Source organism: Microcebus murinus, chromosome 15 (genome assembly GCF_040939455.1).
Source record: "Microcebus murinus isolate Inina chromosome 15, M.murinus_Inina_mat1.0, whole genome shotgun sequence".
NCBI classification, from domain to species: Eukaryota; Metazoa; Chordata; class Mammalia; order Primates; family Cheirogaleidae; genus Microcebus; species Microcebus murinus.
In genome coordinates, this window is record NC_134118.1 from 31,171,978 (window position 1) to 31,188,315 (window position 16,338).

Below are 16,338 nucleotides of genomic sequence, written 5' to 3' on the forward strand. Positions count from 1 at the left end.
CCTGAAGGATGGACAGAAATTAGCCAGACAGATATAGTTGGGAAATACACATTTCAGGTAAAGAAAACACAAAATGAGCAAAAATCAAGAGGCTCGAGAGATCAAAGTTTAATCTGGGAACTAACAGCAATTTTGCATGGCTGCATTTTAAAGTGTGAAGGAGAAGGAAGTGGAAAATAAAGCTAGTCAATAAAAAAAGGAGTGAGGAGCCTGGAATTTATTCTGAGATCAAAGGTCAGCATTTTTAAATAGAGAAATGCTATAATTACATTCTGGTCGTTAAAACATTATCTCATTAGCTATTTGGAAAAGGAATTGGATGGGAGCAAGTTGAAACAGTGAATTAGTACACACAAGGACTGAGTTTGAGAATTGCTGAAACTGATGACTCTAACAGACAGATTACTCTTTGCTCTAATAAGCTCAGAGGATCCATTATTAACAAAGGACATCGAGGACATTAGGCTGGGGGATGTTCCGTGAGTCTCCCATTTCTTCACTGGAAATGCCCCTGAATGGTGGCAATGGTTGTCATCCATCTGTCCACAGTAGGATCCTGCCAGACCTTGAGACATACCAAGGATGGGGTTACCAAATTGTGTATTCCCCAATCAAACAACCTTCCACTCTGTCATAACTAACTTTTATGCTTGCAGAAACCACCAATAGCAAATTGTTACCTAGATCAAGTATATGAATTCCAAGTATCATTCTTGAAAAAGCCATTAGCACTTCCCGATTGTCTACAAATTACAGCATAACAATCAGGCATCACACAGGTGCCACCTCATTGCAGCTCTGAAGCAATGACCAATCTGTGAACAGGCTCAATAATTCATCTCCCTCTTTACAAGGTGTAGGAGGGACTGAGCAGGACAGCCCTGGTGAAAGCACAGCATAAATATGGGTATCAGTTCAGAGGCAAAATGAGGGTGATCTCAACTTAGGTAGTGACAGTGGGAATAAGACTGGAGAAAGCTGACAATTCAAGAAATAATCACAAGCTAGGTCTTGGCTAATGACTAGATATAAGGAAAACTCCAAAAAGTGTGTCTTTAAATAAAGACTTGGCCATCTACAAAGCTGAAATCTCACAGTCTCTTTTGTGTTTTTGAGAGATTTTAATGCATTTCAAAGTCTATCAATGTCATCAGTAGCACAGAGTTTTCCCAGCAAAGATTTCAAGCCCAATATGGCAGACAAGGAATGAAATAGTGAAGTAAGAGGTGTTTGTTTTCCTTGCCTTCTCTGTCCTCTTTTAGCTTCTCCTCTCTACTCTGGAGCATCCCACCCTTTAGACACTTAGGATCCTTACACTCATTCCTGGCTTCCTCAAACTGCTCTCCAGCCTTCTAGTCCTGAAAAATCCCAGACTCTTCATTTCTACTGACACGCCCTCCAAAATTAGCACCTCCGTGGGCCCCCTGCCAGGTGGGAAGGCGCTCCCACATCAGTTCCACAGCTGATAATGCTTTTTAGTTATACCAGTATCTTAACCCTTTGCACTCGCTTGCTTTTTTCTCATTATCCACTCGACATTATCCACACTCAACATCCGAGTGCAAAGGGTTAAGAGTTGGTCACTGGCTGATGACAGAGTCACTTTTATCTGCACCTCCCTGTGCTTGTCTGCAAAAATTGAGTTGATTGGAGTAGATCAGAGGTCACAGTTCACATACGTAACAGGAGCTGAGTGTGCAACATGGATGAGTGAAGCAAAGTCAGGTGTAAGATAATGAAGAGGGGCGGCTTCCTCAGAGATGCTGAGAGCACCTGCCCCACTCAAAGCGTATTCAGCTTCAATATTGAAGACTATATTCAGCTTCGATAAACCTGTCATGCAGGCTCAGTGCTGCCAGACCTTCCAAATTTTTCAAGAGAATTTAGGAAAACAGTTTTTTAAATGTAATTATCCAATTTCAAAAATTTTTTGGCACCATAACTAATTCAGTCTTTTGGAATAGTTGGAATGCAAGAAAACACGGTGGTTAAGGGAAGGTTTCATATCTTCATGTCCAATGAGCAAAAATAGTAGCAGAGTCCTCCGATGTTTTATTTTCTAACATATATTTTTTTAAGCGGGTTCCTTTACCCATAGTGGGCCACTAATATCAAATATGGTTATCTCTTCTAAAAAATACATTCTCAGAAAATTTTTCTAAATTTAAGAATAAAAATATCTCACTTTTCTTGCCATTTCTACGTATTTAATTTTTAGTGAGGTCAAGTATCTTACCCTTTGTTTATGTTCATTACATAGATTTTTCTTCTGTGAAAAACACATTAATGTCCTTCATCCATTTCTCTTTTTGTGTGTCTGTAAGTACCTTATTAATTTGTAAGAACTTATTATATGTAAAAAATGTTTAAATTTTTTCTATGTGTTGAAAATATTTAATATTTTCCCCCAAAATAAAAAATTAAAAAAAAACAAACAATAAAAATTTGGCCCCATAACTAATTCAAACTTTTTAAATTTTTTAGCCAGAACTGTGTAGGCCAAATGAAACACATCTGTTGGCCAAATTAGGCCTTCAAATGACTTGGCATTCTCTGGATTAAACAACCTTTGGAGTTTCTCCTGGCCTTTAACAGTGGGAAAAATCTAAGATGCCCTAACCTTCAGGAATTCATCACTAAAATTGTGGCATTCTGAGCTCCAGGGCACAACAGAGGTAAACATAAATTTGCACTGATAGGTTGTTCAGGATTTCCTTCAAATTTCATCAATATATATTTTTTAATCTCACTCTTATTGATCTTATAACACAACAAGGTTTGCAGCTGCCCAGTAATGGTGAAAGATTAAAATGGTAATTTCTCAGAGTAAACCAATCATTGCTTTTATCTTGCCAGAAATTTAAATAGTGTTTAACCATAATAAAAAGTAATACCAGGCCGGGCGCGGTGGCTCACGCCTGTAATCCTAGCTCTCTGGGAGGCCGAGGCGGGCGGATTGCTCGAGGTCGGGAGTTCGAAACCAGCCTGAGCAAGAGCGAGACCCCGTCTCTACTATAAATAGAAAAGAAACTAATTGGCCAACTAATATATATAGAAAAAATTAGCCGGGCATGGTGGCTCATGCCTGTAGTCCCAGCTACTTGGGAGGCTGAGACAGAAGGATCGCTTGAGCCCAGGAGTTTGAGGTTGCTGTGAGCTAGGCTGATGCCACGGCACTCACTCTAGCCTGGGCAACAAAGCAAGACTCTGTCTCAAAAAAAAAAAAAAAAAAAAAAAAAAAGTAATACCAGCCAGGCACAGTGGCTCATGCCTATAATCCCAGCACTTGGGGAGGCTGAAGCAAGAGGATCACTTGAGGCCAGGAGTTCAAGACCAGCCTGGACAACATGATGAGACCCCCATCTCTACAAAAAGATTTGCAAAGTTAGCCATGTGCAGTGGTGCACATCTGTAGTTCCAGCTACTCTGGAGGCTGAGGCAGGAGGATCATTTGAGCCCAGGAGTTTGAGGTGGCAGTGAGCTGTGATCATGCCACTGTACTCCACCCTGAACAATAGAGTGAGACACCATCTCTAAAAAAAAAAAAAAAAATTAATAAAAAAAACAAAAATAAGTAATGTCATGAGAGTAGTGTTATATTAAAATAATGTACAGATAGATTTCTTTTCCAGTTAGGAAATTTGAGAATAATAAAAAAGTGTTTTGTCTTTTAAAAATTAACAATCATTTATTATTTCTCACCATGCTCTGGGTTATCTGGACAATTCTAGGCTGGCAGCATGGCCAATCTCTGCAGTCATCTTGTGCCTTGGCTGAGGCTGGATGGTCTAAGATGGCCTCACTCTGTGCCTCGTGTGGCAGGCTGTTTGGTCTAAGGAGTCGCAGCTAGTGGACGTGCCTCTGCTCCATACAACTTCTCATCCTCCAGTAGACTGGCCCTGTCTTCTTCACACAGTAGTCTCAGGGCTCCAAAAGGAGAAAGAGATGGCAAGCCAATTGGCTCTTCCATGTTACACACTCAGCCCTTGTGTTTGATTTGTGATCTCTGATCTACTACAAGTACTTTCTAAGTCTTTGATTATGTTAGTTTGGTAATGTCCCAATAGCCTGGATTTTGGACTTGTTCCCTCTGTGCCCTACACATCTATCTGCCCTAAATCCACCCAGGTTTGCCAATAGCAAAAATGGCCTCCCTTTATCATCCCATGAAATGTGCGATTTTGTGAGACCATCACTGCTTAAGAACAGTACATGTTCATTTTTCACTCTTCTAAAGCTGCCCATGTTGATATGAAGTATTTGTCTAGTCCATTTTTGCTGTTACAACAGAATCCAGTTAAGTCATTACTTAATGTTGTCAACAGGTTCCTGGAAACTGCAACTTTAAGTGAAATGATGTACAGCTGGTCCTCAAATAGCATAATCCTGTTCAACTTCATTTCATTATAACATTGATAAGAAAAAAATTGATTTTGTTATATGTCATTTAGCTTAAAGTCACAGTTTTCAAGAACGTATCAATGATGTTAAGGGAGGATTTATTGTACCACAGACTGGGTATTTATAATGAGCAGAAATGTATTGACTTGTGGTTCTGGAGGCTGGGAAGTTCAAGACTGAGGGGCAGGGGTCTGGTGAGGACCTTCTCTCTGCATCATCCCATGATGGAAAGAGAAAGAGAGGGCAAGATAAAGCAGGAGATGGAATTCACAGCCTCAAGCCCTTTTATTAATATAATCAATATTAATCCATTCATGAAAGTGGAGCCCTCATGACTTAAATACCTCCCATTAGGGCCAATCTCCCAAGGCTGTTGCATTGGGAATTAAGTTTTTAACACATGCTTTTAGGAGATACATTCAAACCATAGCAATAACAGATTCAGGCAGTCATAGACCTGTTTTATTTGGATGCCCTTTCATTTTACTTGAAGTTTTTTTTTTTTTGAGACAGAGTCTCGCTTTGTTGCCCAGGCTAGAGTGAGTGCCGTGGCGTCAGCCTAGCTCACAGCAACCTCAAACTCCTGGGCTCGAGTGATCCTTCTGCCTCAGCCTCCCGGGTAGCTGGGACTACAGGCATGCGCCACCATGCCCGGCTAATTTTTTATATATATATCAGTTGGCCAATTAATTTCTTTCTATTTATAGTAGAGACGGGGTCTCGCTCTTGCTCAGGCTGGTTTTGAACTCCTGACCTTGAGCAATCCGCCCGCCTCGGCCTCCCAAGAGCTAGGATTACAGGCGTGAGCCACAGCGCCCGGCCTTACTTGAAGTTTTAACCTTTTCATAGCCAGTCTTGTTTGAGATCCAAAGGGCCATGGCACTGAATCCCTTTTGAGATATACAGGTACCACCTAATGCCAACTTCCATCTTTCCTAATCTTTATCTTTTGGCATTCTTATTGCTCCTTTCCTTTTAAGAGTAAGAAGTGTTTTTTAAATCATTGTTCTCTATCTTCTTCTGCTCTATGGCTCAAACTCTATAATTATTCCTCTACATATTTGCTCAACATGTTTCAAGTCAAGTCCTGAAGAAGGTCTGATAGCCTTGGGTCAGCAAAAGGTATAAAGGTCAAGCTCAGATCTTCAATTTTATGACTATTCACAAAGTCCAGCAGAAAATCTTCATGAAGGCTCTCTCTTTGTTAGACTCTATTCAATAATGGGAACGATTAAAGGGGTAATTTTCAAAATAAGCTAATCATTGCTTCTGTCTTGGCATACATTCAAATGGAGTTTAACCACATTAAAAATTTATATCATCTGGGAACAACTATATGCAAATAGATTTTGTCTACTTATGAAATTTAAGAATGATAATGCAAGGTGTTTTTAAACGGCTATCAAAAACTTGAATAACTTTGAATTGATACATTATGCAACCTTAGTTCAGATTTTTGCATATAATATTCTTAGAGTCCCTTAGAAATAAAATAAAAACATTAATTCAGTCACCACTTTGCATGATATGATGTTTAATTCTGTTTTCCAACTTGTTCAAAATACTCTCTTGGGATAGCAGAGTGGTTTTTTAATTATACTTGCTAACTATTCATTAGAAGGCAATGGCTTTAGCATATTATTCCTATAATCTGTATCTCTAAAGTTATTTAAATATGAGTTTTCACTTAAGGATAGCAACAACTGGCTAGGAATTTAGTGCTAAATTCCTAAACTGGGGATGAACATAAAAATGACTCGATCACTTCAATCTAGCCTGATATCTTCACCATAATTTGTAAAGCACCATTGGCACATGATGTTAAAAGAAAAGTCAATTCATGTTATGGGAAGTTGAATACTGCCATTGTCTACCACAAAGACTAATATTTACAAAAACAGTTTTCCGATTTTTACTTATTGTCACTAAATTATTTTTCATTATATGGTTGCACATTTTTATCTGATTCTAAGGACCCAGCAAATACATATATATATGTGTGTGTGTGTGTGTGTGTGTGTATACACACACACATGTATATAAAATTTCTGGGAAATGAAGAGAAATACACAAGAAGTAGGAGAAGTAGAAGAAAACATAACAATTTGACTGTTTCTTAGAAAACGGGCATCAACAGAAACACAGTATCTTAAAAACAGAAGTGACAGACCCCCAGCACAGGGGCCTCACTCTGTTCTTGAGGCCACCTGTTACGAAAAACATGCACAAATGTGGCTCATTCAGATGGAAGAAGGATTGAAAACGATACCATGTTTAAAAAATAAAATAAAGACCTCTGAGAAATCTTAGTGCCTGTAACAAAGAGAAGACTTGAGGGGTGCAGAATAACTCCCACTAAGTGTAAGAAGTGCTGTCTGGAAGGGAATTCAGTCTTCCCACGTTGACCCACTAGGAGGAGAACATGCTTTAGTGAGTGGAAAAGACTAATTATCAGATGCTTTTTTCCAGCCAACCACAGGACAGAATGCTCTTAGCCATCACAGCTGTCCAAAGACAGAATAGATTCGCGCATCCCCATCACAGCAATGCATAACTACAGCGAGGGGACCGACTGATGGAGAAGACATAGATAGAATTTGGGCATCAGACAGGTGGTTGGAATGGTTGAATTTTAATGTCCCTTTGTCTCCTCTGGCCTGAGATTTACAGGCAAAGAGCGTGGAATGTTAAGAATACGCATGCAGGCAAACCTGGGATCTTTTGCTCTCTGTGAAGCTCAGTTTCGTCATCTTTAAAATGGTGTCTACATTATAAAGCCCTGTAGACATACACATGCTCAGTGATCGCTTAGGGCAGAGCAGGACACCGTACTCTCGCAATAATATTAGCTGCCTTTATGACTGCTATGTCCTCTTGAGCATCCTCTCAGACAATGATTCAGGAATCCAAACACACAGAATGGGTGGGGGCACACGTTTTTCTGTGGCAGACATTGAAGAGAAAAGGGAGCATTGAGGAGCTCTAAGATGTATGGAAGAATCGTGGAAAAATCTAGTGATCTCGACTTTTTTTAATGTTTTAAAAAATGCATTTTACAAAAACCTTTGAAACATAAGGGATCAGGAACAGTTTTTAATGTTCTGTGCTTGAACACGGCAAAGAAAGCCTGGCTGGAGGCTGGGCGCTCTGTTCTGGGTCTCTGAAGTTAGATCAGTAGCATCTGAACTCGACAGGGCGCTTCTACCCCTTCGGTGTCTTCCAGGCTCTTCTGTTCTGGCCCCAACTGACTCCATTATTCTTCTTCACTCCTGTACAGGTAGCAGAGCCACAGAGCTGGCCCTGAGATTTTCCCCCCTTCCCTAGCTAAGAACATCATTTCTGGGAAGTGAATTGATGTTTTTCGGTTTTGAGTTAGGATTATGAGTGATTTCTGTGTGTGTCTCAGTAGGGCATCCTGATACCTCGCGTGGGAGCATGTCTCGTTCTGCATTTCCATCCTGAGAACGTGCACGCTTCGTTGTTTGTTTTCTGGTTATTGGGTGACCCCTGCTGGTCACTGCGAGCTGTTACAGCCCTCTCTAATTTTGTCTTGGCCGCCTTCATGTAACTCCAGTTATCAAACTGTAACTGCCACTTTCCAAGATTAATTTCACCCTTAGTTGTGATAGTTTCTATTACTACCTGTTGTTCATTAAATGTCATCTTTATTGAGTTAAAAACAGAGTGTTTTTTTAAAATCCCTCCCCACAAAATGATTAAATCCATTGCAAAGGAAAACATCTTTTTGTTGTTACAGGCCGTGCTAGTGAGTCTTAATGACTCAGTGGTCTCATGCTGACAGAGAAGATGACAATTTTTATGTTTTCTTGAAAAATACTAGTCAGCAACAAACACAGGGACTGCCACGTTTTGAAGCCCAGCTGGCAGCACAGAATAACATTTGCTTAACTCTTCGGCCCAGTGCTCTCACTGATGGAACATACACAGCTACCCAGCCATAGCACACGGCAATCTATGGCTTACACAGCCAGAAAGGATTTTAAATAAGGTTAAAAACATCCTACCATTTCAAAACTCAACACCCTATCCTCCCTGGACCACTCTATCTGTCAAATCATTAGCATTTATCCACTGATTTTTTTTTTTTTTAATGCACCTACAAGGCAAAAGGCTGGGAATAGGGCAGGGATGAGAATGAACAGGTAATAAGTAGAAAATGAGAGAAAATATTCACATCTCAGCTGCAACATTATTTAATCTATATATTTTGAGCCTCTTACCTGTTCATATAAGTTAAATAATTTATTTCAGTGGATGTCAGTTTCTTTTAGTGACTTTCTCATCTATCTCAAAGCGAGAGTAAGATGACAGCATACACCTAATTCCCTTAGTATTGTAAAGACTCACAATAATATCACCCCTGCCCTGCCCTGCCCAGCTCAATAATCCCCTGTGAGCAGAAGTGAAACTTTAAAGTGATTGTATTGGATACCCCCTATGGATAGTAACAACAGCTCACTTTAGCTGGAGCTGAGACAGGCAACCTTGAGTTCAGCCTATCAAGTGTGGTCCTTAAGTCTCCTTAGAAAATATAAGGGAAGCTCCATTTTCAGTAGTCTCAGAGGTCATCAACTCAAAAAGGAAACGCAGGGAAAAGGAAAGAAAGATTGAACACTTACTGGCTATATATATGGGTGTGGGGGTGTGTGTGTGTGTGTGTGTGTGGTGTGTGTGTGTGTGTGCATGTGTCCCCTATATGCAACAAATATTAACAAATAAATGTCTGTACCCTAACATGAAAGGTAGAATCAGACTGATTACTAAATAAGTTCATGGGATTTAAATGAGACACTACCTGTTACCTTGTAATTTTTCACTGTTACATTTTAGGCACATACAACATATCACCTCCCTCTCTTTAGGCTTTGCAAGCCAAGCTATTATTTATTCTATTTATTCATACTTTCTCCTGAACAGTCAATCCTCCATAGACCCTGAAATACTTTTGTTGTGTGTGTATGGTTTTCTGTGTTTTTTTTTTAAACTCTGAATTCCCATCTCTGTTTGCCTTCATCTTCCTGGCAACAAAATGCCTCAAACTGAATACAATATCCCAGGCTTTTTTAAAAGGTCCTCATGACTTTCTAATAGTAAAGACCTTGCCTGGGTTTTGAAAATCAGCCTGTTCAGAAAACAGTAAGTTCACAGCCTTATCCATTTAAAATTTTATCATAACTCTCCTTTTATTTATTGGTATGCCTCTTCCTCTCTCAAAGGTCTTTCTACTTGATGTGGTTCTTATAACATCTTGACCCTTTCAGTAAACTTTAATTTAATTAAATTTTTCTGCTTCTCTGTGTATTTTCTCTTAAAGTTTTCATTTTTTGCTGAGGCTCTTTCTTTGATCTGTTCCTTTTTTCCCATTTTTCAGTACTTCAGTGACCCTTAGAACTTTAAGAAAATATTTGCAAATCTACACTGACTTCTTATTTATTCATAGCTCTCTTCAGCAATGTTCTTTTCTTTACAAAGAGCTCAAAGCCACTAACAAAGCTAAGGTCGTACTTAAAACACTCCTCTTATTAAAACTGAAGAATAAAGAGAAAATGAAAATGGAAAAACATTTTTTAAGAATCCTAAAGATACTCAGACTTGATTCAAGTTATATATTAAAAGCCATATCACTCTTTTTTCAATGAAATGCTATAGTCCTTTGGCTATATCTCTTTTTATATCCAACTTGAAAATTTAAATTTTCTCCAATTTCATAATAGGTGAATTCTTCAAATATTGTGGAATTTATCTTACAGCTCAGTTACTTTATTTCACTTTCTTCCCTGAGGGTATTACTGAAAGTTTGCTTAACAACCTGTAACTCAACTACATGCTCAGCTCAGCCTGGATAGTTGCCAAGCTTCCCTGCTATTTTTAAGTCTTTAGCTTTTTCTTTCTTCTGATTAAGGTATAGATATTTCTGAATCTTAACGTTAGCCAGGCTCCACACAGTCTGGATCATAAAGCTTTCATTTTTGATGGAAAAATATCTCATGGTTGATGAGAGCTTGTCTGTTCCTTTTTTATCTGGCGGATGCCTGTGTAGATAAAAACTCCTGAATACAAGATTACCCACATACTATCCCATGTTCTCAGATACTGGGAGAATGGAAAAAATATTTGAATCATCTCCATCCATTTCTACATGGTTCTTTATGGTCTCTGATTGTCATTTCCATAGTATTCTTCTTATCTTTACCACCAATTCCAAACACCATAACATAGAATCATAGACTGTACAACTAGCATAGAGCTTGGTCTACCCCCTTACTTTATAAATGAAGGACTGAGAGTAGCTACAGAGATTAAGGGGCTTGTTGAAAATCAAAAACTGAGTGGCTGATGATGTAGCTAAGATAACATCAAGTCTGTGTGTGTGTATGTCTGTGTGTAACAAATGCTTATAGAGAGCTTCCTAGAGACTAGAGCCAGTTTGAGTGCTTTACAAATCTTGACTTTTTTCAAGATGACAAAACTGAGACATAAACAGATTAAATAACTTACCCAAGATCACATACCTTGTAGGTGGCAGAGCAGAAACTGAAACCCAGGCCGTCTGGCTCCCAAGCCTGTGCTCTTAAGCGCTATGCACTCTCATTCATGAATGTCAAACGATCAGTTACACGTCATCAAAAAACAAGCTTGTTCTAGCAAAAGCATAAATTTCCTCAATACTGGCTAAGCATACTCTCCAAGATCAATCAAAATATCTTGATTTCCAAACTTATCTTCACACTGGAAACATAAGCATTCTCTGCAAATATTCAACCATGGAGCCTTAATGGGACGTGAACTCCTACATAAGGAAAACTATAAAATCTCACTCCCTTGCCCTCAGGGAAACAAAAAATGAACCAGAAGGTTACGGCAGATTTTTGAAAATCACTACACTCTGTCTGCTCTGCTCACAATATGTTTCTATAAGCTCCCTTCTGTCCCCCTAGTGGGATTTGAGCATTTCTGAGGCTAGGATGCAGAGTAAACACCTTTGCATTTAACAGATTGGTTCTGTTTCCCCTGTTTGCCTGTGGCTGCCTTTTGCTTTTCAAGAGCCTCTGGGATTGAGACATCATGCCAGGCACCTGAGGCAAGGCACGCAGCAAATGTAAATTGCAGTCCTCTATCATTCAGGGCCTGCCACTGTCTGGAACTTCTCGAAACTGTCACACACTAGCTTCCCACAAACAGCTCTCAGTGGCCACTGGGACCCTGAGAAGAATGACCCTATTATCAGCTGGTAAGAACACAAGAAAACTCAATGAGTCCACAGTGCCAGGAGAGGTGCTAAGAAGCCCTTAGCACCTGGGACATAAACACCATCATCTACTTAGATTTTCGTTGTACCAGCAACTACAGTGTCAGAGATATTTACTTCCAGTAACATGACAACGAAAGCACACCAGAGAAATATGTTTTTATGACTTGCCTGTTGCCTTAATGAATTTTTGCTTGTAAGGTGTAAAGAAAAAGACATTAATATTGTCTTCCCCTAAGACATAGTCTAACCAATTCGACGGGAACAACTATTTATGCTGTGGGAGCATTTACTGGCCCTACAAAGTCTGAAGCGGTTTGAAGTGGTTTGAAGGGTTTTGAGAGATATAGGGCAGTGCCCTGAAGGACATTACAGGAAGCAGATGTCAGGTATGGAACTGTCTGTCTCTGCACACTCACTCTAGAGTCAGAGGAGGCTCTGATGTTTTATTTCCAGGAACCTGTGGATACCCCTTTCAAGAGAGAAGGGCCCGTTTAAAAGTTGAAAAATCACCCAGCACATATGGTATAAGAGTAAGTACTGAGGATAACCTGAAACAAGTTAAAGACAGATTTATAAAATAATGTAGAGGTCCTATAGACTGAAAGTTTGCATTCCCCCAAAATTTATGTTACAATGGTAACCCCCAGTATGATGGTAGTACAGGTTGAGCATCTCAAATTTGAAAATCTGAAATCCAAAATGCTCCAATATCCAAAACGTTTTGAGCACCACTGACATGCTGCTCAAAGAAAATGTACATTGCAGCATTTCAGATTTGGGATTTTTTAATTTAGGAGGCAAAACTGGTAAGTATATATAATGTAATATTCCAAATTACATTATAATGTATTATATGTAATGTAAATACTCCAAAATTTGAAAAAAGAACAAAACCAAAACCTGAAACAGTTCTGGTCCCAAGCATTTTGGATAAGGGATACTGCATTAGGAGGTGGGGCCTTTGGTCCCTCATGAATGGGATTAGCACCTTATAAAAGAGACCCTAGAGGGCTCCCTCACTCCCTCCTACATGAGGATACAGGGGAAAGGTGCCATCTATGAACCACAAAGGGGGCTGCACCAGACACCAAATCTGTCAGCATCTTGATCTTGGACTTCCCAGACTCCAGAACTATAAGAAATAGATTTCTGTTGTCAAAAGCCACCCTGTTTATGGTATTTTGTTATAGAAGCACAAACTCACCAATATAAGGAGTCTCAAAGAGAAGTATAAGAGTAAAAATTTTTTCCAGTCAAGTATATCAAATGTCTTCCTTGTTATCATCATATTACAGGTAAGAATCTTTGTGTCAAAGATTATGAGTTGTCTATCAATATAATTAAATTGGATATCTACATGCACCATGGTTCCTTGCTCACTCAAGGAAGCTGCCCCAGGTTCTTCTTTGTACAGGATGGACACCAGTGGGCGACTGGCACATGTGAGGTCCAGCTGACCCAGCCCATAAGACTCTGTCCAGTCAGAGGGTGGTGATTAGCAAAGCTGGTCAGACTGGCTCCCCCAGGGTGTGGACTAGAGAACCTGAGTGGTCTGGCCCCTGCTGACCATTGGAGTGTGATCTGGTTCCTTGGCTTTCCTGTCTCTTCCAATACATGTATATCTTTAAATGAGCTTTACTTTTTAAATCTAGCCCATATCTCAGATCCCTGCAACCAAAAGACTCAAAGGAACATAATATTAAAATCAGTGACATACCCATTAATAGGGACAGTCCTAGATTTTGCCCTGCCACCTCTACCATGTCCCTCATTTACACATCTCCTTGTTCATCACATTCCACACATTATCTAAATTTTTCCTCCGTTTTCCTCCTAACTCTCTCATATCTCTCTCTTTCTCCCTCTCCCCTGCCCCCACTGCTTTCTTTTATACCTATTATAATTCTACTTTTCAGGGGCAATGTCATGGCCACTTCCATTCTATTTTTGACCTATTCTTCCAATTCCATCCAATTTTCCTAACGAGGCCTCTCAAACTCAACACTTCATCCTGACCTCATGTACACTTGAGGAGAGCACTCCCACTAGGGATTAAGATTTAATACATGTATAATTTAGGTAAGTACCTGGTATTTCTGGAACCTGGTTCTTTAAATAAAACCATATTGGCTCAGTGCTATTCGACAAAGTGCTCAATTTGGTTTTCCACATTCAACACAATTCTACAAATATTTATGTCAACATGATGCCAGTATGTTCAACAGAGCGCACCAAAATGGATGAGACATGGCTTTAGCTGCTAATTTCTTTACAATCCAGGAAGAAGAAAGAACATACAGAGAAAGGACTATCACACCACGCAGAATATGACCTCACTGCTCTGATGAGGGAGGCACAGGAGGAAATGAGGTTCTGCCAGGACAGTACCTGCATCAGTGTGATGACTCCACCAGGGTGTGTGCACACACTTCGCACATTGTGACTCGTGCACTGCAGCTGAGGTGAGCCCTTCCTCACGCCTGTATGGTAAGGCAGGCACTGGACTTGATGCTTTTGGGAATATGCCAAAGGGGGCACCAAGGAGAGTCTCAGAAGCATTCTAAACACAACCACGGGGCAGGGTTCCAGGACAAATTTCTGAACAGAAGATAATGATCTTTAGCCCCAGATTTTTTTCGTCTGTTCTCTCCTATTCCCTTTTTTTATGTCTTTTGGAATAAAGTGCCTCAGTTCTCAGTTCAACTTGCTCTCTGGCTTCCCAAGTTCAGCACAGGGCCCTTCCCAGCCTGTTCCTCCTGCACTGCTGGGGTCTCGGCAGTCTTCCCAAGTGTCCTACTTTAGCCACGCGTTGTAATTAGCTATCCAATAGTCCACAGTGGAGTGCGAATGACTGATGTGCTTTACTCTCCCAAGTGCATTTGCTTTTTCTCGACAACTCATGTAAGGCAGAAAATTTCAAATTGAGAAAAATATTTTAGATAAAGACCTTCCAAAAGATACCTTACTTCTGCTTTACTCTGTTCTCCCGGTTTACCATGACCCCCCTCACCCCACACACACTCACACACTCATACAAATCTCTGTGCCAGGGGGATACAGGGAGAATCTCTGCCCTCACTTGGGAAAACTGATCTCCAACCCTTAAAAAAGGCCATAAAAAATCCAATTAAATATAACTAATGTTAGGTAAGCTCCCATGCCATTTCTAAGTAAAAATGTGAATTCAATGTAACTAGAATTTTTGTGACCTCTTATTGCTGCATAACAAATTACCTCCCTCACTCGGAGGAAAAATGGCAGAGTAAAGGTGACCTCCTGGCTTTCAGCTCCCAGAGAAAGAGGTGAAGAACTCGGTCTGCTATGCTCTTGTGGATCACTCCCCAGCAAGAACAGTGTTGGGAAACTGCAGAGAAACAGTGTGGGGCACACAACACAGGGAAAGGAAAATAAGGTAAATAGGAGATAGGGGCGAGAAGTCTGGAGAGTGCGAGATAAACAATAGAGCACGGGACCGCAGCTGCCCCCATCTCCCCGCGGCCAGCGAGTGCAGTGGGGTCTGACCCACAGGAGAACGCCCTGCTTCCCCACTGCCCTCCACTGACCTTCCACTCAGACAGGGACCTGCCTGATGTTGGTGCGAAATCGCGCCAGGAGACGTTGGGCTGTGTAGAGAGGGGACAATAGCAGGAAGCATCTTGAACCCCCAGAGCTCTGTGCTGGGACTGCACCGGGTGGCGGAGGGACTGTCTGAGGTACCCTTGCAGTAGTTAGGAGACAGGAACCTCACCTCTGGCAGCCAGAGGGTCCAGAACAGCCAAGGTGAACACTGAAAACTGGAAACCGCTGCAGGTGCTTAGGCCTCTCAGGGCGGGTCAGAAAGAGGAAGACCTCTTGCTGGACAGGCGCCAGATTCCGGGAGGCCGACACACAAGAGACAGCGGGCGTCCTGATGACTCAGCTCCCGAATCCGCGACCAGCCAACCCTGGAATAGTCACCCACAGCGCTAGCGCTTCGCAGGTGGGCGGCCGCCATTGTGGGGCCCACAGCCCAGACGCTGCGGTGCGCCAGCGGCACTCTTCCTCCAGCAGGGGACTCATGACAGGCTCCAACTTTCTTCGACCTGCTGCCCACAAGCTGGGCCCGTTTGGATTGGTAAATTTTGAGTGCTTCCCTGGTCGTGGGAGGCTGCCACCTACAGGACTCACGGGCGCTGAGGCGCTGGGTCTCGGGCATAACTCCTCCCCCTAGTGCAACAACTTTCCCGCCAAAAATGGTAGGCTCCACCCCTGGAGGTAAGAGGCAAGAAGAGCCATTTTACCTGTGTAAGTGGCACGAATCTGTGGGGCCTTGGCATAGATCAATGACTGACAGCCCAGTGTCTCTGCCTGTCAGACTGGCTTAGGTCATCCAGTAGGATCATAACTCTGGGGTGTGATCTCCATGTCCAGGCAGCTGCCAACAGTGGGGTTCAGTCAGGGAAGGAAAATCCTGGCCAGAGGCCACAACAGATGCACCAAGTAACCCCTCCCATCAGGAGCAGCCTCCCAAGCCTGGTGGAAGAACCCTGAATAATACATTAGCGGCTCCCCCTAGGGGTAGATCAAGCAACCATAGAAGCACACACATCCAGGCTGGTAGGCAGCAGCTGTGATCTGTCTTTGCTCCTACCACCACTTTAAGGGGGAGCAGGGTCCAAGTAACC